At 47.1% G+C, this 24,904-nt stretch overlaps 1 long non-coding RNA gene across 1 annotated transcript in view; it reads left to right on the top strand.

Moving 5' to 3' along the window:
• The first annotated feature begins 2,739 nt into the window (after nucleotides 1-2,739).
• LOC131480396 (uncharacterized) overlaps nucleotides 2,740-24,904 on the top strand; it is a 144,488-nt gene continuing 122,323 nt past the window's right edge. Inside the window, exon 1 of the long non-coding RNA XR_009245494.1 lies at nucleotides 2,740-2,796. This is a non-coding gene — a long non-coding RNA (uncharacterized LOC131480396). The remainder of the gene's footprint in view (nucleotides 2,797-24,904) is intronic.

The raw sequence follows: 24,904 nt of genomic DNA, 5'->3' as shown, positions 1-24,904 counted from the left end.
GTAACTATGACATTATTTAAAGTATCTTCCAGTTCTAACAGTCTAGGGTCCTGTGATTTCGATAGTTAAGCCAATATTTCCAACGACTGATTCCTGCTTATTCTTTTTTTTTTTTTTACAAAGATTTATTGATTTTTATTGGAAAGGCAGATATACATAGAGGAGGAGAGATGGAGAGAAAGGTCTTTCGTCTGATGATTCACTCCCCAAGTGACCACAACAGCTGGTGCTGCACAAATCCAAAGGCAGGAGCCAGGAACTTCCTCCAGGTCTCCCACATGGGTGCAGGGTCCCAAGATTTTGGATCATCCTCAATTGCTTTCCCAGGCTACAAGCAGGGAGCTGCATGGGAAGTGGAGCCACCAGGGTTAGAACTGGTGCCTATATGGGATCCTGGTGCGTTCAAGGCGAGTACTTTAGCCACTACGCTATAATGGCGGGCCCTACTTAACCTTTTTGAAAATTTTTTTTTGTTTATTTGAAGGCCAGAATTACGTGCGTATGTGCACACACACATGCAGAGGTGACTGCAACGGCCAATGGCCAGGATAGAGCCAGGCTGAAGCCAGAAGCCAGGAGCTTCTGCTGAGTCTCTCACATGGGTTGCAGGGACTTAGGCCATCCTCTGCTCTTTTCCCAGGAACATTAGCAGGGAACTGGATGAGAACTAGTGCAACAAAAACACAAACTGGAGCCCCTATAGGATGTCAGCATTACAGGTGGCAGCTTCATCTACTTTGCTACAATACCAGCTTCTGAATCCTAGTTATTTTTTTTTAATTTATTGTTTTCTTTTTATTTAAAAATGTAGAGTTATGCAGAGAGAAGGAAAGTGGGAGAGAGCTCTTCCATCCATTGGTTCACTTCCTAAATGACTGCACTAACTAGGGCTGGGCCAGGCCACATACAGGAGACAGAAACTTCTTTCAGGTCTCCCTACATGGGTGCAGGTGCCCAAGGACTTGAGCCATCTCCACTGCTCTCCCAGTCTATAGGTTGGGAGCTGGAACAGAAATGGAACAGCTGGAACATGAACCAGTATGTGTGTGTGTGTTTCAATTTGATTTAAAGAACAGGAAGGGATCAAGCACAAACATCCACAACAGCTGCCCTCAATTACTTAACGAATGTGGATGACACTCACTTCATGTAATTCTGGAAAACAGGCCTGGGATTAGCGGCTGAATATTCAAGAGGTGAATTTCAACCTATTAGAAATAAATTTGTAATACTTCTTAGGAATAGAAAAGGATGTTTTGGGCCCGGCGGCGTGGCCTAGCGGCTACAGTCCTCACCTTAAATGTCCCGGGATCCCGTATGGTTGCCGGTTCTAATCCCGGCAGCTCCACTTCCCATCCAGCTCCCTGCTTGTGGCCTGGGAAAGCAGTCGAAGACGGCCCAGAGCTTTGGGACCCTGCACCCGCGTGGGAGACCTGGAAGAGGTTCCAGGTTCCCGGCTTCGGATTGGCAGCAGCACCAGCCTTTGCAGCTCACTTGAGGAGGGAATCATCGGACAGAAGATCTTCCTCTCTGTCTCTCCTCCTCTCTGTATACCTGACTTTGTAATAAAATAAATAAATCTTAAAAAAAAAAAAAAGAAAGAAAAGGATGTTTTACTGGAACAGTGAATTCTTTCTGGATGTTTGCAAGAAGTTGGCTGCTCTTCTTTCAGAAGGGGTTCCTACTTAGGCATTTGGAATAAATAATTGTACAGTTCTATGACTTCCATAAGCAGATTTTGTAGAAAGGAGTGTCCAGGGTGAACTTCTTGTGCCATTTATGGCTCAACAGGTGGCATCAAGTCTCTGCCTGCTAAGTCTCCAAAATTGATCTTTGTGTGTGCCCAGAAACCAAAGTCAGCAAGCAAGCAGACAAACAAATGTCAAATTGTAAGGGCCTGGCATGATGTCTCAGTGGCTAAATCCTTGCCTTGCACACACCAGGTTCTTGTCCCAGCTGCTCCGCTTCCCATCCAGCTCCCTGCTTGTGGTCTGGGAAAGCAGTGGAGGATGGCCCAAAACCTTGGGACCCTGCACTCATGTGGGAGACCCAGAGGAAGCTCCTGGCTTCTGGCTTTGGATTGGCTCAGCACCGGCCATTGTGGCCACGTGAGTGAGCCAGCAGATGCCAGATCTTTCTGTCTCTCCTTCTCCCTGCAGGAGTCCCTGTGAGAAAGTTCCTTCTGCAAAATCCTCCTTCCCCTTCAGGAACCATGCCCTCCCCACCCATTTTCTGTGAAGCCCAGCCGGGTCGGGGAGGGAGGCAGATGGGGTGGATGGCTAATGCAATCAGGCCGAGGGACTACAACACCCAGAGACACCCCAACCTCCACCCCGTACTGGCTGATGCAACCAGGCCAGGGGACTACAATGCCCTGAAGCCTCTGCCTGGACCAGAAGTGATGTATGGGCCCAACCAGGTCAGAGGGAACCTATGAGCATTCACGTTACCTTATAAGGAAATGCTCTATGCCGTTAGGCCCATCCCACTTCCTGTTTGACCTGCGTATAAAAGCTCCTGCTCCCGCTTCCCCAGGGTGACTTCCCTGGCTCTAGTCTTTGTTGGGCTGGTTAACATGCCCGGTAGCACTCCCAATAAAGCTCTCTCTGAGCTGAACTTTCATCTCGTGCGGATTCTTAGAACTTGGTTTAGACATTACATTGGGTGCCGTGAAACCCAGGAGTGGGTCTTCCGCTGAGGCTGCTCCTTACTTGGGCCCCGCTCCAGCCTGGGACATGGCACCTCGACTTGAGACTCTACCTCCGTCTGTTCCTCAGAACGACCTGGCCGTGCGGGGTAAGTCCTCCCGGTCTCTTCTATGCCTCTGCGTTTCGGGGGTTTTTCTTTTTCTATGGCCGCTAAGTCACAGCTGCGTCAGGGGTTTCCTTCGGGGCCATCCAGGACTGTCCTCTGGGCCTCACTCGACTTGTGGAGACGTCCCAGTCGGGTGACAGAGCCATTCCGTTTGCCGGACTCTGACCAGTCTGGGGCCTTAGAGGAGAAAATGGGAAAGTCTGGGTCTCAGTTTGACCCTAGGATGCCCGCCCTAAGAGTAGCTCCCTGTTAATCCCAGATCTCCGTAAGAAAAGGTTGGTCTTTTCCTCTGCTGTGGCCCAGCCACAGTACAAATTGGATAACCAGTCATGCTGGCCAGCGGAAGGCACTTTTGATTTTAACATCCTCCGCGATTTAAACAACTGCTGCCGTAGGGTGGCAAGTGGTCGAAGATTCAAGATGTGCAAGCCTTCCAAATTCTATGCTCCAGTTCCTTCGTTTGTGCCTCCTGTGCGATTTCCCTGGCCCTGCGTCTGTGCTTTAACCGGGACTTGGGTTAGACATGACAGTGTCCAGGACAGGCATTTGGCCTGGTAATAAAGACTTCCACATCACATTAGAGGGCCTGGGTTGGAGTACTGGCTCTGTCTCCAACTCTAAATTCCAGTTTTCTCCAGAGCCCGGGAGGCAGTGGAGCTGACTCAGAAACTGAATTCCTGCCACCTGCCAGAGCCTGCATTTCTGGTTCCTAGTTCGGGAGTGACCTTGCCCTGGCTATTGCACGTGTTAGTGGCTGTAAGATTCTTTCTCTCTGGTCCTTCTCTCTCTCTCTCTCTCTCTCTCTCTCTCTTTCTGCATTTGAAATAAATGTGAATAAAATAAAAAAAACAATGAAACATACATGGGTAAACTCATGAATGTGGATTCACATTTATGTCTTGCTTTGTGTTTCCATGGGATGATGCTACGGCAGATTCTTGCTATGGAAATTAGGGTCCCTGCACTGACAGCAGCGGCAGAATTAGAAATGCAGAATCTTAGAGCCTGCCCTGGGTCTCAAGGAGCAGACTGTGCAATTGAACCAGCTATGCAGGTGTTTCAAATTTGAGAAGTGTCTGGTTTAGTGGAGATACCTGCTCTCAGGAGATGGGGCATCCTAACTGCTCTCAGGAGGCCCTGTAGTTCCAAAGCACCATACGCCCTATCTTACACATGAAAGGTTCTCAAAATGTTGCTGCTGAGTTGGATTTGCAGCAGAAGGCTGGTGTCCCACAACATGAAAAAGATTGCCTTGGGCAGTGAGGGTAGGGTGGAAGAGGGTGTGGCAAAGGAGACCTCTGATCTCTCTTTCCTGTGTGCTTGCTAGAGTCCCTAGAGAAAATTCCACCTGTAAACCCCGCCTTTCCTGAGAGTGTCAGAAAAGACAAAGTCCTTGTTTGTGTACTCCAGTTAACGATTAATTTCAAGGTGGAGAAAGAAGCTGTTGAGACAGTGAACTTTACTTTCTGGCACTTTTTCGCAAAAGTTATAGGAACTTGATTTAATCATCCTTTTGTGGAAAATTGAAGGCACTGAGACTGGATTGAGCCTTTCAAAATATGTATTTGCTTTTGTTTTATTTTGAAAGGTGGAGAGACAGAGACTGAAATACTCCATTCACTGGTTCACTCCTCGAATGCCAGCAGCAGGCAGGGCTGAGGCAGGCTAAAGCCAGGGCCCCAGGACTCAGCTGGGTCTCCCACATGGTTGGTTGGGATTTGAGTACTTAAGCCGTCATCTACTGCCTCCCACGGTGTGCATTATCAAGAAACTGGAATTGGAAGCAGAGCTGTAATGAACCTGATGCTTTGGTACGAAAAGCAAGGCATCCTAAGTGGCATTTTACTGCACCAATCACCTGCCCCGGGTCCTTTTATACTCAGGTGTGGCGCATTGGGGTACTCAACCAAGTAAAGAAAGATTTAGGTCGCTCGCTCTCTTCCCATCTCCCCCTCCCCCTCCCTCCCCCTCCCTCCCCCTCCCTCTTTCCTCATTTTCCAGCTCATTCCTTTTGCAATGTGGGATAGAGGGAAGAAGGAGGTCCTCATAGCTATGCTGGAACCCAAGTCTTTTTATCATCCTTTCTCTATGCGTGTATTTTATGCATTAAACCAAGTTGAATTCTGCTTTGGATATAAACTGACATTCTCAAGAGTGCGCTCAGCAGACTTGTCTTCCAGTTAATTAGAACACTCCCCACTCTACTTCCAGAAAGGTTGTACTGTTCATCCTTACTCATACAAACTCTTGCATCCTTACTCATACGAACTCTTGCAGGAGTCAGATGTAGCATCTTTGTGTGTGTGTTCATCTCACACTGAAGGATGGAAAGAGGCGGGGGATATAGTAATGGAATCGGTGTGTCTCTACGTCTCTCCCGGGCAGTTTGATACAAAACATTGCTTCCTTCATCTCTTAGACTTTTGTCCAGAGGAACCACCAGAGACATCTTCTCTAATTTGAATGTGCTCTCCGAAAGCGAGCACAGCTTTAACTCAAATGCTATTCAAAAAAGGAGAGGTTCACACATCTTGGGAGTGGCAGGTTCTTTGAGATAGCTTTCACCTGACTTGCCATGTTTCTGCTTTATAATTGGATGGTGGGTGGATGTGAAAGAGAGGCATCAAAGTTGAAGTGTTAGAGGAAAAAAGGAGAGTTCTCGTTGTAAGAAATCCCTTAATGTGTTTCCGTAAGTGAATTCTGCATCACAGCGATGGTTTTCAAGGTCATGGATGGCAATGAAATGTCTTCAGTGTGTGCTGCATGGAATGCTGGCCCTGCTCAAGGAAGTCATTAGGATGCAGTCATTTGTAGTCAGTTGCAGGAAGACGTTTTTGCTTCCTCTCTGAGTTCACTTGTGCTCCACCCCCACAACTCACGTTTTATGGTCATAATTCTTAGTACCTTCGAATGTTACCTGATTTGGAAATGAGATCATTACAGATGTAATTGGTTAAGATGAACCCCTTGCGCAATATAAGCAGTGCCCTTATATAAAGGGCAAATTTGGACACGGAGCACACACACAATATTAAAGAATTACCCAATAATAGCTGCTAAAGAACAGTAAGAAAGTCTTTATTCAGGATCGCCTGTTGTCATGGGTATAAGGACCACTACAATAGCATCTTGCAATGGGGGAGAGTGGACTCATTTCTGAATAGAGTGTGGGCAAGTGAGGGACTTACACTAAGAGGGAGGGCTGGGGTGAGAAGTGGAAACTGTCAAACTGGGGCAAGGGGATCTGGCTAAATGGACCAGGTGAGATTTTTACTGATGACAGCCAGGCTGAGGGAAGATCAGATGACCCCTAGAGGGAGCAGTGGAGGTTGGGGAACCTGATCAGAATAATGAGGGTGTGGACTTTGACTGAACTGACTTAACAGAGTTGTTGACAAAACTGGATAGTTACAAGGGAGTGCAGATAGGCAAGGGGGAAGTTTCAGAAGCCCAACTAAAATTTGGCCAAGCATGGAGTCTGTCAGAGGCCTCTGTGTGAACGTGTTGGGGAGATAAGTGTGGCGTGTGCCCCACAAGGAATGCCAGCAGCCAGCCATCAGAAGCCAGGACAGAGGCAGCGTGGGGCGGGGCTGTAGGGCAGAGGGATTCTCCCTCACACCAACAGGTCAATGGGCCCTGCTGGACACTTAGGTCTTCGCATCTAGGGGGGGCCCTGGCCTGCAGAACTGTGGTAGGGCCGACTCCTGTTGTAGGCGTGAACTGACACACTTCCTCTAGTTTCCTCCAGTGAGTATGCTCACAAAGTTGAGGTGCGTACCTGGCATCCTGGCTGGAGGACTCACAAAGGCGAGAACATTCCAGTTTCCTTGCGCCTGCTTTGATTGTCTTTCCCAGGAGGTGGGGTGTGAGTGCTTGAGCAGACATTAAGATTCCCAGTTGCTGTCCATTTCCCTGTGCACCTGTGCTTATGAATCAGGGACACATGCTACCCCATTCCCCAAGAGACAAATCGGTAAGTATTTAGGTGGGCTCGGCACATAGTGAAGTGTGGGGTGAGTAAAGGTGAGCTGCCTTGATCTCCCGACCTCTTCTGTTTGTCGTTGTTACCACTGGTCTTCACGTTTCGCCCCCGCTTACCCTCTTGACCCTGACCTGTTGCTTTCAGAACTTGTATATGTATGTATGTGTGTGTGTCTGTGTCCTTCAGGTGACCCGTCCACTCAAGACCCCTGAAGAAACAGGTGACATGGTTTATCTAGTGCAAGGGTCCTTAAAAGCTGCCTGGCTGCACATGCTTCAGGGTCTCTGGGAGCTTGTGACAGGCTTTGCCCAGATGCTGCTGCTGGGGGCCCAGCAATGTGAATGTGCGTGTGCCAGCGTGCAGAGCTGTGATGTGGGATGACTTCTGCACTTTTCCATACTGTGACTTCTCAAGATTGTTTTTCTAGTTTCTGCCACCTCTTCTCTCTAGGCTGTAAGATGACGCCTCCTCCCAGAATTGGAGGTGGTGACACTGTTAATATTCCTTCCCCAGTGTGGGTTAAGGTGGCCCCAGAGAGTTGTAAGGATGAGTCTCTTTTGCTTTCTTTGTGTTTTTTTCTCTCAAGTTATTTATTTAATTTTTATTTTTAAAAAAGATTTATTTATTTTTATTGGAAAGTCAGATATACACAGAGGAGGAGAGACAAAAAGATCTGCTGTCCAATGATTCACTCCCCAAGTGGCCACAATGGCCGGTGCTGCGCCGATCTGAAGCCTGGAACCAGGAACTTCCTTCCAGGTCTCCCACATGGGTGCGGGGTCCCAAGGCTCTGGGCCATCCTCAACTGCTTTCCCAGACCACAAGCAGGGAGCTGGATGGGAAGTGGAGCTGCTGGAATTAGAACCAGTGCCCATATGGGATCCTGGCAGTGCCCATATGGGATCCTCTCCCAAAGCATGAGCCTTTTAAGGTTCATCCATGCTGCACCAGGCATCAGTAATTGGTTTCTTTTTGTTGCTGGATGGCTATCTCACAAAGTGGATAGACTACATTTTGTTTATCCATTCACCAGCTGATGGCTGTATAGGTGTATATTTTACTTCATATTTCTACTATTTAATCCAACAATTGATTAAAACCTACTCTATAGGAGTGCTATAACTGGATACTTGTGACTCATGTTGCAGCGTAATCCCCAAGACTGATGTTATTGGCGCTAAGAGGGTAAAAATTTGATCCAGTTATGGTGTTGATAGTTGGAGCCTTCGCAAATGATTACACTGAATTTTATTGTCAGGAAGGAACATGCATACATTTCAACAAATATTCTGCTTATATCTTTAAAAAGGTTTTTTAAAGATTTGTTTTATTTTTATTTGAAAGGCCGATTTACAGTGAAGGAGAGAGAGGTTTTCCATCTGCTGGTTTACTCCTCAGATGGCTGCAGTGACCAGAATGGAACTGATCTAAAGCCAGTGCCAAGAGCCTCTTCCGGGTCTCCCATAGATGCTGGGTCCCAAGGAACTGGGCCATCCTCTACTGCCTTCCCAGGCCATAAGCAGAGAGCTGGATGAGAAGTGGAGCAGCTGGGACACTAACTGGTACCCTTATGGGCTGCAGTGTCACATAGTAGAAGATTAGCCTGTTGAGCCATGGCTCTGGCCCCCTGCTGATGGCTTTTTTTTTTCAAGATTTTTTTTTTTTAAATTTGAAAGTCAGACTTCAAAAAAAGAGAAAGATCACTTTCTATCCGTTGGTTCACTCCCTAAATGACTATATTGACTAGGGCTGGGCCATACCACAGGCAGGAGCGTTAGGAGGTTCTGGATCTCCCAAATGGGTGGCCGAGGCCAAGTACTGGACCACCTTTAGCTGCCTTTCCCAGGTCATTAGCAGGGACCTCGTTCAGAGGCGGAGCAAATGGGATATGAACCAGTGCCTGTATGGGTGCTGACATTACAGAGGGCTGCTGAACTTGCTATTCCACAAGGCTTGGTCCCCTGTTGCTGTGTTGAACTTGCCGTACAGTGTCTTCTATTTGCCTTAATACTAGGACGCTAACATATTTATTTTTAGCCTTGTCAAGTTGTTTTCCTCAGTAGTTTTGTATTTGCATTTTATTTTTATAATCTTCAACTTTCAGTGGGAAGTAGGACTTTTAAAAAAAGCGTATCATGCAGAGCATCTCTTATGAGCTTACACCTGTGCTTGCTAAGGCGAGGTGACACTGGGTGTATCCTGAGCTTATTTGGGAAAGATTGGTGTTCTTGCAAACACACCTGTCTATAAATGGTCCCAACAAGTGCACATGGCTGGGAACACATTCCATCAAACCAAATATTTATAGATAATTGAACTTCATTGTGGTAAAAGGACAGCTAATCTTTTAAAAAAAAAATCTCACTCAAGTAAGTATAAGCCAAGTTCATGCCCACAGTTATGCAGTGGCAGCTTTCCTAACGTTTTGGGTCAGGTGATTGGATATTGAAGTGGGGAGGTGAGGAGCACCATCCTGTGTGTAGTAGTGTTACTAGGAGCATCCCTGGACTGCACCACTAGCTGCCAGTGGCACCCCATTCGTTGGTTCCCAGGCAAGACAAACAACTCGCTCTGAACATAGTTTAACATCCTCAGGGCTGAGAGGTAAGCATTGGTAGTGATGACAAAATCTCTTCAAGCAATGGATGATCTTAGTTTGTAGGAACCTTGCAATGTAGCCACATCCTGGTGGTGGGCAGCCCTCTGTGGTCTCCTGGTGGTGGCAGTGGAGGGCATTAGTGAGAGATGTGTGAGCAGTTCTGGAAGTTTGCTTTGTTCTAACTTCCCTTCCATTGAGTTTACCACCTGCTGATGCTCCCAACCAATTCCTGCTCTCCAGGAAAGCCTTCTCTCTCTCTCTCTCTCTCTCTCGCCCCTCTGAATGAAGAGTGGTCCCCGAGTTGTCCCCGAGCTTCCTGTTGGTGATCCTGGGGGTACAGCTCCCTTACACCACCCTTCCCTCTGCCCACCTCCTCTCCCCTCTTCTTCCAACGCATTGCTATCACAATCAAGGGGCTAAATGAGAGTCATGTCTGGTTACTGCTAGGTAGTGATTTGCAGGATCAGTGTTTATTTATCTAGGATTTATTTATTTTCATTGGAAAGGCAGATTTATAGAAAGAGAGAAGGAGAGAAAGATCTTCCATCTGCTGGTTCACTCCCCAAATGACCATAACAGCCAGAGCTAAACCAGTCTGGAGCCAGGAACCTCTTTTGGGTCTCTGACATGAATGTAGGATTCCAAAGTCTTGGGCTGTCCTCTACTGCTTTCCCAGGCCACAAGCAGGGAGCTGGATGGCAAGAGCAGTCGGGACATGAGCTGGTGCCCATGTGGGATCCCAGTGCTTGTCGGGATGATTAGCCAATTGGGCCATCATGCTGGGCACATTATTTATTTCTTTTTTTAGATTTTTTTAAATTGGAAAGACAGATTTACAGAGGGAAGAGATAGAGCAAGATCTTCCATCCACTGGTTCACTTACCAAGTGACCCCAATGACTGGAGCTGAGCTGATGCAAAGCCAGGAGCCAGGAGTTTCTTCTGGTCTCCCACATGGGTTCAGGGAGGGTCCTAAGGCTTTGGGCTATCCTTCATTGCTTTCCCAGGCCACAAGTAGGGAGCTGGATGGGAAGTAGAGCAGTTAGGTTTAGAACTGGCGCACACATGGAATCCCAACATGTGCAAGGCAATGATTTAGCCACTAGGCTACCACTCCAGACCCAATTCGTTTCTTAAGAAGTTGTATTTAAAACTTTTTTTTCCCCTATGGATCTACCCGTTATGAAAACTGTCAGGATCCACCAAATTCTTTTTTTTTTAAAGATTTATTTATTTTATTACAAAGTTAGATACACAGAGAGGAGGAGAGACAGAGAGGAAGATCTTCTGTCCGATCATTCACTCCCCAAGTTAGCTGCAACGGCCGGTGCGCGCCAATCCGAAGCCGGGAACCTGGAACCTCTTCCGGGTCTCCCACGCGGGTGCAGGGTCCCAATGCATTGGGCCATCCTCGACTGCTTTCCCAGGCCACAAGCAGGGAGCTGGATGGGAAGTGGAGCTGCCGGGATTAGAACCGGCGCCCATATGGGATCCTGGGGCCTTCAAGGCGAGGACTTTAGCTGCTAGGCCACGCTGCTGGGCCCCCTAGGCCATGCTGCCGGGTCCCCCACCAAATTCTAATGAAACACACACGTACCTGATAACAAGAACTAATCACCAAATATTCTGTTGGAACCACCACCTTACACGAAGCTCACCACAACCTGACTTGGAGAAACATGTAGGAAGTTTGCCTAACAGCTGCTGTCCATCCTTAGACTAGAATTACCTACACTCTTTTCAGCCAAGGCCTGTGACTCAGAACTGTTGTCACCATCGTCATGTTGACTTTAAGAACTTGCCCTTGCCCAAAATCCTTGAATTGGCACATAGTGCACCATGCACACGTAGTCCCGTTACAATGTCCTGAATGAGTTAGTCATCTTTGGACAAGCTCTGCTCGTTTAGACTATACCAAAGCAATTCATACATACCTTCTACGAAAGGATTTCTTTCCTAAATACTTGAGCTGTCTTCCCAGTGAACACCTTGTACTGTTCTTCCCAGTGTTCAGATTGACCAAACCAGCCGACCGTGCCTCCCTGGAGGCCCCTGCGCACAGTTTGGGTTCTCCAGTGACTAGCGAGTCTGGCTGGAGCACACCTGTCTCCTGGACTTGCCCTTCCCTGCCCAGTTATGCTTCATGTCTTTCTGTCCTTGTTTTCAGAGTCCTCCTGGATTGGCTTTCCTTGTTTTCTCCCCCATTTTCCATCTCTTGGTTCACCATCAGGGAGATCGTGTAAGCTTTATCTAACAGGCCCTCTGCTCAGTTCTTTATTTGAAATACTTTTACCTTGCAACAGCTTTTTCTTATGCTCTGTTCACCTGCTTCCCAGAAAGTTCCAGTTCTCCCAGTGTGGGGGCTGTTTGCGTCTCTGAGGAGATGAACCAATTCTTTGTTGAAGTTTTATTCTGTTCCTTACACTGATTTTGTCTTCCCTTGTGACCATCTGAATTGTTTAATTCAGTTTCTTATTTGCCAAATCTGTATTGTGCTCCTTTTAGGTGCTGGGTCTTGTTGGAGGTGTTAGTGACAACTAATGAGAAATAAGGTTAAATCCTCTGCCCACAGAAAGATTGTATTTAGCATGCTTAGTCATATTCATTCCCCATCTACCACCTTGGCTGTGCTGACTCAACTAGACCTGTGGATCAGTGGCTTGGGCTTCCTCACCGCATGGCTACTGAGAGGAGGATCCCCAAGAGAACAAGGCAGAACCACAAGATGTAGTCATAGATCAGGGCTGACCAGGATTCAAGGGACTAGGGATTAGACTGGTTAGACTACGCTTCCGGATAGGAGAGTGGCAGAGTTACACAGCAGGAGAACACAGATGGGAGGAAGTTAGTTTGCTGTACCTGGTAATTTCCTCTGTTCTACTAATCTGCTTGGTCTTTCTCCATTTACTTTATTTTCTTTCTTTCTTTCTTTCTTTTTAATTTTAAAATTTTTATTGCAAAGTCAGATACACAGAGAGGAGAGACAGAGAGGAAGCTCTTCCATCTGATGACTCACTCCCCAAGTGAGCTACAACGGCTGGTGCTGTGCTGATCCGAATCCAGGAGCCAGGAACTTCCTCTGGACCTCACATGTAGGTGCAGGGTCCCAAGGCTTTGGGCCGTCCTCGAATGCTTTCTCAGGCCACAAGCAGGGAGCTGGATGGGAAGTGGAGCTGCCGGGACATGAACCGGTGCCCATATGGGACCCTGGCGTGTTCAAGGTGAGGACTTTAGCTACTAGGCCACGCCGCTGGGCCCATTTACTTCATTTTCAAACATTTTAACAAACTGTTTATTTTTTGTTAAAAAGGCAGATCAGATTTATGGAGATAAGGAGGCAGAGAGAAAGAACTTCCATCTGCTGGTTCATTCCCTAAATGGCTGTAATGGTTGGAGTGGAGCCAGTCTGAAGCCAGGAGCCAGGAGCCTGTTCCAGGTCTCCCACATGAGTGCAGGGCCCCCAACATCTTTTAAAGATGAAGATCTGTAGCTCCTTTTTGCCCTTGTGTCCTCTGTCCCTTGTGTTCTTCATAGCCTGGTTGGATTGTCACTGGCTGCGTTTTTTGAGGGAGTACTCTAGAGTAATGGGTTAAAACAACCACAGGCAAAGTTGTTGAAAACCAGGTTTGTGGCTGGCATTGTGCTCTGCCCATGTGGGAGGGTTGGTGCAATGTTGGGCTCTTGGCTTTGGTCTGGTCCACTTTCAACCATTGTGTGTTACTCTACCATGAAATAATTCTTAACAATAAAGGAAATTGGGTTTGGGGAAACAATGAGCAAATTTAGAAATAGCTGAGTAAAATACTTTTTTCTCTCCACGTTTTCATTCTTGATTAACATCTGAAGAAACCTATGCACTTAAAGGTTAACTAACTTTCCAAATATTGCCCAGCTGGCTGCAGAACAGACCCTATTTACATTTAAACTTGCATTTTAAAAGTTTTTTGGATATATGTATGCACACACACACTAAAAATGAAAAGTACATAAATTAACAAGCACAATCTCATCAGAGGCCAAAGCAATCTGGGAGAAGCTGTGAGGCACAGTTAAACTATTGTCTTAACTGAGGACTTCCATATACTATGGTGGGTCTTGATTCTTCCAGGAGGCAAGAAAAGATGTACTTGCTAGAAAGGGGTTTGATTTTCTAAACTCCTGTAACCATCTTTGGCAGGGTTTCTCACGTAGCCTGCATTATTTCAATATATTCATAAGGGGTTCTCGGAGAGATCCAGCCATGCCTCCCTTCCCTGTTGTGTGACTGTATCTCCAACAGCATCAGGCATGCATACGAGGGCAGAGGTCTCACGTGAACAGAGGGGTTTACGTAGGAAAGAACTGACTTCACACACGCTGGGTCACCAGGCAGGCTCATTTAAGCAAGCGAAATTTAAGAGGCTTTCATTCGCAGCTGTGACACCAAAAAAGGAGATTCTTCATTAAATTTGCGTTTTCAGGATTCCTGCTGGTGCTGCCCTTGGCAGCCAACTTAGGAAAAACCCGCTTTGTTAGTAAGCATGGTGTCTCAGTCTCATTTTCAAGCTTTTAAATTGAGCGTCCGAGGTCATTTCACTTTTGGCCACCAGATGGCAGAGCAGTGCCATGCTATGGCCTTTTGTTTTCCCAGTAGGTTTATATCCTTGAGCACGGTAGCTTTTCCTCAAGAATACCTGAGCAGTGGAGAATCAGTTGTATGTTTGGAACTCTTTGGACATTTGGCCCTATCTTGTTTGATAAATATATGGATTAAAAATTTATAAAAGACACAGATGGATCTCTCATTTGTTAGCTCATTCTTTGAAATGCCTGCCACAACAGGGGCAGAGCAGTTGGAAGGCAGGAGACAAGAACTCAGTCTCCAGTGCGAGTGGCAGGGACCGAAACACCCGAGTTGTCTTCTGCCTTCCAGGGTTCACATGAGCAGGAAATGGATTGGAAGGTGAGGAGCTGTAACTGGAACCCAGACACTGTGGTAAGAGGTGGGGACATCCCAAGCACTGTTGGAACTGCTGGCCCATGTGCTCACCCCAACACATGAAATCTGCTGGCCAGTGCAGAGCAGGGGTGCAAGTCCTGTCATCAAGTACCGTACTACTCACGGAAAGTACAAGATCTGGGAGTGGGTCCCAGATAGGGAAGTGGGTCCCTAGTAGGGAAGCTATTGTCACTCCTCTGCTGGGCTGCAGATCCTGCTGGTGTGTGTGAGAAACAGGGCTGGAGCAGGCCAGGCTGGACAAGGTGGGAGCACCTGTCAGCGTATGTGTGGACTGGTTTGGTGGAGTGAGCAGAAATAAGTTGCAGTACACATGGGTGTATATGAGAGCCTGACTGGGATGTGGCATGGGTTGGACTAACCTGCTGTACATATTGGCATGCTTAAGAACCGGGGCGGGCTGGGTCTGGTAGGGGTTTTTGAGGGTTGCCTCGGTTAGACTGCAGTTCCCGCAGGTGTGTGCAAGGGTCATATCTGTGACATGCTGGGCTGGGCTGGGCTCCAGCACTTGTAGGTTTGCATGGACATGGGGCTGGGGAAGGAACTTGCCAGGCAACCACATGAATGTGTGTGCATAGGCTGATACGGGAGATGGACTGAACTGGACTGTGTACTGCCTGGCACATGCAAGAGTCAAGTCTGAGGTCACCTCTGGTACAGTTTCTTGTGGGAACCCCCAACTGGACCACTGGATTCAAAACTCTGGCCACAGGGAGAATCATAGGATTTGTAGTCCATCCTCAGAATGCATGTATTGGGACTGGGCCTTCTCAATTGCTGATGCCTGTACAGTGGACAGAAATGCCAAGGCACGTAAGAGGGACATGATGGGAAGCTTATTTGGGCCTGCAGAGGACATTAAGTGCCATGTCAGAAGATGGAGAGTAAAACAGATTGGACAACTGTCCTGGCCAAGTTTTGGCAGCAAGTGTCGAGGTGTGTGCATGTATATGGTGGACTCTGTCCTCCAGTGGACCTTGGAAGGATTTTCTCAACCTTGGAGCAGTGAACCCAACAGTATCTTGAAGCTACCAAAACCACTCAAGCAATGCTCTCGGAACATTCTTCTCCACATCGGGGTTTCTAAAATGACATCAAGTGGACACCTCATCCTCGGGTACTGACACAGTTCATCAGCTGGGAGTGGCTCCCTTCCCTTCTCCCCTCCAAACAGGAGAAAAGGGAAGAAAAGGAAAACTGTCCCATCCACCTTGCCCCATAGCTTGACTCTCCCCTTCCTATTCGGTGGTCCTCATGGACCTGCATTCTTGTCAATTACGTAAACAACATAAAAAAAAAATCCTTCGATTTTTTTCCCTAGCCTGACACATGCCACTATTTGCTTGTTGTTTCAAGGTCAGTTTTCTGATGGCATGACAACTATCATTTTCATTTTTAAAATTAAAAATAGTGTTTATTTCTGCTCCTTCCTTGTGTGGTTTGCTCAGGAGACAGTCTGGCATGCATATGTGATATGTCTATCACAGACCCTTTAGAGGCAAAGCATTCTGGGTAAAACCGAGCTGCTGTCTGGAACTCTCAGCATATGGGATCTTGCTTCTGGATTTTATATTTTCTGAAAATGAGAAATATCATCCTTAAGGAGTGCTAGGGGCTTGTAAAATCTAGTCACTTTTTTGGAGGAGTGGAGGTTGTGGCACAGCCAGTTCAGCATCATTTGGGATGCCCGTATGCCTTATGCAAGTAGTTGATTTGAATCCCAGTTTCTCTGCAGCTTTGACCAGAAACCTGCATTATCAGGTGATAGATAGCCCAGTCTTTTGGACCCTTGTAAGGTGGGTTAGGTTGGTGACTGGCATTGTGGTGGTGTATTAGGTAAAGCCAATGTGTGTGGTAGAGTGCTAGTTCATGTCGTGGTTGCTCCACTTCTGATTCTGGTCTCTGCTAATATACCTGGGAAGGTAGCAAAAGATGGGCGAAGTGCTTGGGTCCCAGTTAGCCATGTGTGGGACCTGGCTTCAGCATGACCCAGTCCCAGTTCTTGTAGCCATTTGGGGGGTGAATCAGCAAATCAAAGATCTCTCGTTCTCTGCCACTCTGCCTTTTAAATAAACAAAAAATCTTGAACAAAACAGGGAAGAAAAAAGGGCAAGTGAAGAAACTTGTCAGTTATTTTATATACCTTCTCCTCCTCCTCTTCTCCTCCTCCCATTGTTTTTTATGGTATAGTTCCATAGGCTCAGGGATTTCCCTTTCCATGTACCCTGTTTACCCTCCCCTCCACACTGTTTTCTCTGTATTATTACGATGGTAAAGTCCTTTAGCAACAGTCACAAGTCCATCATTCTGCTATTTAAGTGTGTCCTGACATTGTGGGGATAGACAGAGTACACAGCACCCTATTGTCAAGATAGATTTAAGTTTCACTGGGAGTCCATATTTATTCAGGAGTAGAGATGCATGCCACACTGTATCTTCCCTTCTTGGTATGATATTCTCCCTTCTACAGTTCTTCTAGATGGATATATGTGTATACATGTTTGCCTATGTATCTATTAATCTTGTATTTTGCATTAAGGTGGCTTTATATTAGAACATATGATATTTGTCCTTCTGGGATTGGCTTATTTCACTGAGTATAATGGTCTCTAGTTGGGACTAGTTTGTTGCAAATAGTAGATTTGCATTCTTCTGTTAGTAGTGGCTGGGTAGTATTTCATAGGTTAGATGTACCACAGCTTGTTACTCATTCCTCTTTGGACGGGCATTTGGGTTGTTTCCATGTCTTCACCATGGTAAATTGTGCTGCTGTAAATATAGGATGACAGATCACTTTCTTATATGCAGGTTTCATTTCCTATGAATATGTTCCAAGAACTAGGATAGTTTGATCATATGGTAAATCAATTTTCAATTGTCTTGGCACTCTTCATACTGATTGCCATAGTTGTACTAGCCTGCGCTCCCCCAGGAGTGAATCAGGGTAGCTTTCTATGCACATCCATGCCAGCAGGTGTTATTGGTAGGCCAGTTTCACTGTAGTTAGATGGAATCTCAGCGTGTTTTTTTTTTTTAAAGATTTGTTTCTATTGGAAAGTAAGATATATGGAGAGGAATATCCTGCTGATGATTCACTCACGAAGCGGCCGCAACGGTGGGAGCTGAGCCGATCCAAAGCCAGGAACCCTGAGCCTCTTCTGGGTCTCCCACGTGGGTGCAGAGTCCCAAGGCTTTGGGCCGGCCTCAACTGCTTTCCCAGGGCACAAGCAGGGAGCTGGATGGGAAGTGGGGCTGCCAGGATTAGAACTGGCATCCATATGGGATGCTGGTGCATTCAAGGTGTGGACTTCAGCTGCTAGGCTACTGTGCCGAGCCCCGAGTGTGGTTTTTATTTGTATTTCCCTGATGGTTCAGGAGCCTGAGCATTTTTTCATATGTCTGTGAGCTGTCTGAATTTGTTCTTCTGAAAATTGTGTTTGCCCGTTTCTTCACAGGGTTGTTTGTTTTGTTGTCCTTGAGTTTCTGACTCTGAGAAATCCTGGATCTCAGTCCCCTGTCAGTGTGCAGTGTGGAAAGATTTGCTCCCACTCTGTAGGTTACTTCTTCACTTTGTTGACCATTTTTGCTGTACAGAAGCTTCTTAGTTTAATGTAGCCCATTTGTTTTGGTTTTGACTGCCTGACTTTTAGTGATTTTTCTAAGAACTCTCTACCAATGTCTGTATCTTGGAGAGTGCTTCCTATGTTTTCCTCTAATAGTTTGATAGTTTCTGGGTATAGATTTAGGTGCCTGATTCACTTAGAGCTGATTTTTGTATAAGGTGACACGTAGGGGTCTTGTTTCTAACACTGCAGGCTGCTACCCAGTTGTCTCAACAGCATTTGCTGAAAAGGCCACCTTTTTCCCTGGATTATTTTCAGTTTTCTTTTCAAAAATTAGTAGGCTGTGCATGTACGGGCTTCCTTCTGGGGTTTCTGTTCTGTTCCACTGATCTTCTCTGGTTCTGTGCTCTGTCAGACTGTTTTGATGACCACTGCCCTGAAGTATGTCTTGAGGTCTGGAATTGTAATGCTTCTTCCATTCCACTTGCTTGTTGTGAACACGTGCAAAGTCCCCTCACCGTGGCTATTTGGGTGTGAAGCCCAAGGCTGTTATTAAAGCCCATGGGAGCGGGGTGGGTCTGCTTCTCCAGACAAGATCCTGGGAAGGGGCTGGTAGCCAGGTGACCTTGCAGGGTCGGCTCCATTCCCTGCCCACGTGGCACTAAGAGGACCTCCCCTTATCCTCTCTACCCAACCTGCTTCTCTTTGGCCTCCTCAGCACACAGGGAGGGCTCTGAAGTCTAACCCCTCCTCCCTGCCCCTCATTGCCAGGCCAATGTAGAAACACATCCCATAACCCAGGCTGCACCTGTATCCTCATCACTGCAGTCAAGGCCAAGGGCTCCCAGGAACGCCTCTGTTCTGCATGCTGGGTCAGCCAGTGGATGAATGATGTGCCGCTTCCTCAAGGCCGCCTCCTCTCCCATAATTCGACATTTCTACTGTGTCTTGAGATCCTGAAATTGTGGAGGCCACAAAAGTGAAAAGCATTACGATTATTTATTGTCACAATTGCCATCGGTCCTGTTTTCCACTGACACTCAAGGTTCCTCATCCATCTCGGGGAGCCTCCAGCAGGCTCTGAGCCTGCTTAAGAAAGAGAAAGTGCTTTCACGAAAAATGCACAGAAGGGGTGAGCCGTGCGGACCCCTTTGTGGGTACCCAGCACCATCTAGGGGATCGGCCTTAGTTGACTAGTCCCAGAGCGCTTGGGGGAGGCAGGGTATTCCTTTTCAGGGTCGGAGGCTGTCTCTGTCTCCTTGTGACAGCTTTGTTGTTGGATGTCTAGTCTCCCTACCAGTCATACATCTCCCAACATCAGATCAAATTTTTAAAGCCTGGCTGGGAAGAATCAGAGTAGAAATCCATAGACACCAGGCTTTTCTGCATGCCACTTTATTGAATTCCTTTTATTTTAAATGTAGAAGAGTTTGTGGTGGTTGGTGCAGTGTCCATCTACAGAGAGGGTCCAGCCAGTGACCCTGGGCCAGACAAGGGCTGAGAAGGGCTGTGTGGGGTGGAGGTGGTTGGGTCTTTACATCCGCAGGACGCTTTTCCCTAACCTCGTTTCCTGCCTGCTCTCCTGTGAGTGTGCCTTTTTGTAGGTTGCCAGGATTTTCTGATCCAGCTGAAAGCTATCTTCTAAGTTTTATCCATTTTTTTAAAATCATGTCAGGTTAATAAATAAATGACCCTCAAAAAAGTGACACTGGATGAGCGTAGTACCTGTGCTGTCCTGCCTGGCTGCTTTGGGTTAGAGCCTGTGCTTGTGGCTGGATACAGGTGTGGACCCACAATGTGACTGCCCGTGGGCTGACATCTCTGAGGCGTCCCAGCCAGTTTGCTTCCTTTTGGGGACCCAGTGCTGTCAGAATGGGGTGCGCACTGGTGATGTGTAGTGGGTAGCAGGGGCTGGCCCACTACCTGGCATATGAAGGCCAGCCAGTGTTCCTGAACCAAACCACCCAGTCGGCTCAGCTGGAGTGGTCCTATTTTACAGATGAAAAAATGGAAGCTGCCTTGACCTTTGTTGCCATGGCTTTGCTGATGGCTCCTATAGGCCTTGAGCTCGCTTTGCCAGAGCTTCCTGGAGGGGCTGGGGAGATGCAGCGCAGTAGCCTGTCTTTCTCAGCAGTGAGGCTGCTTGCCCTGCACTGCCCTTGGCCAAGGGTCTGCTGCTGTCACCAGGGTCCCTGCAGAAGGGGCGGCTGCTTGTGATGGCTGCACCTGCTGCCTGCTTTGTCCTGTCACTGGGATGTGGGTGATGCAAGGCCCTGCACCCATGCTGCCAGCATCTGAGGGTGGCATGCCCCACTTCCACCTTGAACGAATTGGAGCAAGCTGTAGCTTGGGGACCTCCACACATTTGATATTTTTCCAGTGCTGAAAAGCAAGAAAAAAAAATTCTTCAACATCAGTTCATTAGCACTTGGAGATCACCTGTTCTCAACTACCCAGACGTCTGAGCGGCTCCTTCTCCCATATCTGCTCTTCCAGTCTCCAGCTCCAGTTGCTTTGCAGACTCTTTAGGGTGTTTGTACAATTGTGTCTTTGGTGTTTCCCTCCCTGCACCTTGTTACTTTGCGGGATGCAGTGTCACCTTGAATTAGAATTCCTGGCTGGGGGAAAACTGTTGGCAAGGAACTTTGGGGAGGATAGGAAGATAGATTGAGTTCCTGGCTTCTGGCTTGAACCCCCCTGACCCCGGCAACAAACCCATTGCTGTGAGCATTTGGGGAGTGAACCAACGAATGGGAGCTCGCTCGTTCTCTTACTTCTCAAATAGATAAATATATATATGAGTAAAATTTGGGCCCGGCGCAATAGCTAACGGTTAATGTCCTTGCCTTGAACACACCGGGATCCCATATTGGCTCCGGTTCTAATCCCGGCGGCGCTGCTTCCCATCCAGCTCCCTGCTTGTGGCCTGAGAAAGCAGTCGAGGATGGCCCAAAGCCTTAGGACCCTGCACCAGCATGGGTGACCTGGAAGAGGTTCCTGCTTCCTGGCTTCGGATTGGCGCAGCACCGGCCGTTGTGGCTCACTTGGGGAGTGACTCATTGCATGGAAGATCTTCCTCTCTGTCTCTCCTCCTCTCTGTATATCTGACTTTGTAATAAAAATAAATAAATCTTTTAAAAAAAAGAAGAACTAATGGGAAGCTGTCCGCAGCTTTCCACAGGGTCTGCATGCACTCTAGCCTTGGTAGGAGCGCACATCTGTGAGCCGAAGGTGCTCGCTCCCTCCTCCCTCCAGTCTCCTGCTGGTGCCCTGGTGTTTGTGCACTGGGCTTTCTCACACCTGTGCGGCTGCGTTCCCCTCCGCCTCCTGATCACTCCCCCCAGTGCCTTGGGGAACAAGCTCTCCTAAGCCACCCCACATCTCATCATCACCTCTGGATGCCATTTGCTTCCCCTTGACCATTTCAAATGACAACTTGCTAGAAAAGTGGAAGAGTTTGAGATTCAGTTGTAGTCCAGGTTGACAATCTCTTACCTGACATGTTTGCAAAAAAAGGGTTTCAGATTTTGAATTTGTTGGATCTCCTCTCTCTCTTTGCCTTTCAGAAATATTTTAAAATGTGGTACATAGAAGTATGCACAATTAGGGAGATATGATTATAGTTGCATGGCTAATTATTTCATTATTAAATATATTTAAAATGATTTTTAAAGAATAAATATGTTTTGAAAACATTGAGATATAGTAAGTGAGATTGAACAGAAAAGAAACTAAATAATTATGGCCACTGTCTTGAGTAAATGCCACTTGAGACTTTGTGATTGAGGGTTTAGTTGAGAGGGTGAGCAATGTGAAGAGAGCAAAAAGAAAATGCGAAGAGTTGACAGCTTATTGTGAACTGTTGAGCAGCATCTATCCCACACTTTCCCCACCAGGATTTAAGAAGTCTTATAGTTAGCTTTCTCTCTGGAGCTTTGCATAAGGAATGGTGGCCCAGAAGAAGCAAATTGTTGAACACAAAGGTAGGGCTGGGAGTCCGGAGGGGGGTAGCGCATCCTTGGTGGGTGTGGGTGACCTTGAACCATTTCATGCTATTCAGCCTTTCAGATGAAAGAGCTTTCATCCACCCCATTCCTTTAATCCTTTCCACTTCCCATCGTGGAGGGGTGGAATCTTTCCTGGGCGGAGTAGGAAGGGGTCTCCTGGCAGCGCCAGAATAATGTCAACAGAAAATGCTTTCATGCATTCATCCTGCTGGAGTCAGAGCGGCTGGGCTCCACCCCCAACCGACGCACCTGACCTCAGACTCCGGGGCAGGGCAGCAGCTGTTCTAGCAGGAGTTTCTAAGCCTGTCCGTGAAATCTGTGCATCTCCTCCAACAGGGGAAACAATGCAATGACTTAGTCACACGGGGAATCCATTAGACTTGGCAATTTAATTCTTACTTCCTCAAGATCTGTTCTTGAGGGGTTGGGGGCAACAGTGTCCTCATCCTTAGCATAATGGATCTGATTAGATTCCCTGGGGATGCCTGACTTATTCTTTGGGTGATTTTAAGAATGTGATTTTTTTTTTTAAATGTAAGCTTTGCCTGAAAAGAAAACAGGTTATGAGTTTTGATCACTTATCATTTTAGATTAGCCTTGAAATGCAAAAGGTTGGAGATCTGTCAAATGGGGCCGCAGAAAACGTGGTTATCTCCAAACAGGGGAAGTGCAGATTAACAAGTTTCGTATCCAATCAGATCTATTGAGCGTTTGCTTTTGCTAAACTGAAAATTCTCCATTCTGAGTCAGTGAGTGTTCAAAGCTTCACACAGTAAATCTGTATTAAATGAAAAATAAATCAATTGTCATGGTCGTATAGCCCAGAAAATTTACAGCTGAAATAAGACAGAGGAAAGTGCCCCCGCCTCACTCCCTTTGCTGTTCTTTTCCTCCATCACTTCACACCTAGTGGCAAGTCTTCAGAGGCACAAAAGACACTAGCTGGGGATTATGCGGGCCCCCTAAGAGAAAGGCTGGTTGGAGCTCTGCTGGCTGGGGTTTGTGTTGCAGGAGCCATCCTGACCCTGAGCAAGCTGGGCTGCTTCCTCTAGCCCTTGCTTGGCCTTAACTCTTCTGGCTGTGCTGCCTTTCTTCTGAAAAGCCCAGATGTATGTTTTAGAGACACAAGCAAAATCCAACAATTGTATTTATTTTTCAGGGGCTTTCATGGATTCAACTTCAGGCTGAAGAGAGGAAGACTTAAGTAGTTTCTTGGCAGCACCTCCATCAGTATTTCAAAGTACAGGAAAGATGATGATTTCTTTTAGAATGAGATTAAAAAAATTGGCCTTTTGGAAGAATTGAAGGATTTTGAAAGAAGATTTTTTTCATTTATTTGAAAGGCTGCTTGACAGAGAGAAGTCAGAAAGAGAAAGAGAGAGCTCTTAAACCTGCTGGCTCGCTCCCCAGATGGCCACATCAGTCAGGGCTGGGCCAGGCTGAAGTCAGGAGCCAGGAGCCTCCTCTGGGTCTCCCGCATAGGTGGCAGGAGTCCAAGCACTTGGGTCATTTCCCACTGCTTTTCAAAGAGCATTAGCAAGCACTGGGTTGGAAGTGGAGCAGTTGGGACTCGAATGGTTGCTCATAAGTATGCCAGCATTGCAACTGGTGGCTGAACTTGCACTGCCACAAATGCCAATCCCAGAATCGAGTGTTTTGTTTCCAAGGCACTCTAGGACACGTGCACAGGGTTGACTTTGACCTTGAATGGTTCTCCAATGTAAATTCACTTTTTTTCCTCATCTTCCCAGCTGGAATTTTAGGGGTTGGACTTTTTGAGGTCCCTGTCTAGTTCTACAGTTAGAAAAGTATAAATGTAGCATGTACCTTGTCTGTTCAAGAGCAGAACTATTATCTAATTCTGGAAGGAAATACGTGTCTGCCTTAGTGAATTTATTGTGGTTATAACAGATACCCAAGACTGGGCATTTTATAAAGGATAGAGCTTAACTGAGTACTTTATAAAGGAAAGAGCTTACTCCTGTTCAGCACACAGTTCTGGAAGGTGGGAAATTCAAGGATGCAGTGGCCCCTTCTGGTGAGGATTTTGTATTCTATTGGAGCATGATGGGACAAGAGCCTGTGTGTAAGGAAGTCACAAACCACGAGGGGACAGCCCTGCTCTTGCACAGCCCACCTTGGCGTTAAACTAATCCAGTGCCAGCCAGAGAGAGGACTCACTCACTCCTGTGGAAAGGCATTGACACTCTTTTTTTCTTAAACAGAGGCTTTGCAGAGAAAAGGAGATACAGAGAAAGGTCCTCTGTCTGCTGGTTTACTAGCTGAGCCCATCTGAAGCCAGGAGCCAGGGAGTGTCTTCTGAGTCTCCAGTGTGGGTGCAGGGTCACAAGGCTTTGGATCATCCTCTACAAGTCACAGGCAGGGAGCTGGATGGGAAAAGGGACAGTCAGGACATGAACTGGCACCCATATGGGATCTTGGCAAGTGAAAAGTGAGGATTTAACCACTGTGCTCATTAGTCACTCTTTTTTTAAGATTTATTTTATTTTTATTGGAAAGTCAGATATATACAGAAAGGAAGACCTTCCATTTGCTGATTCACTCCCCAAGTGGCCACAATGGCCAGAGCTGAGCTGATTCAAAGCCAGGAGCCAGGAGCTTCTTCCAGGTCTCCCACATGGATGCAGGGTCCCAAGGCTTTGGGCCATGCTCTAAAGCTTCTCCAGGCCACAGGCAGGGAGCTGGATGGGAAGTGAATTAGCTGGACATGAACTGGAACCCATATGGGATCCCGGTGTGTGCAAGGCGAGGACTTTAGCTGCTACACTACCACTCCGGGCTCTATGACCCAATCTCCTTTTGAAGGTCCCATCTCTCGCCACCACCAAAATAGCTACCAAATTTCAACATGAATTTCAGGGGGACAAACCCTGGTCAAGCCTTAGTGGGGCCAGCCCACATTTCTTATGCGGAGCTCAGGGCT

Source organism: Ochotona princeps, chromosome 5, assembly GCF_030435755.1.
Source record: "Ochotona princeps isolate mOchPri1 chromosome 5, mOchPri1.hap1, whole genome shotgun sequence".
NCBI classification, from domain to species: Eukaryota; Metazoa; Chordata; class Mammalia; order Lagomorpha; family Ochotonidae; genus Ochotona; species Ochotona princeps.
The sequence above is the reverse complement of the archived record's forward strand: the minus strand, read 5'-3'. Positions and strand labels throughout refer to the sequence as shown.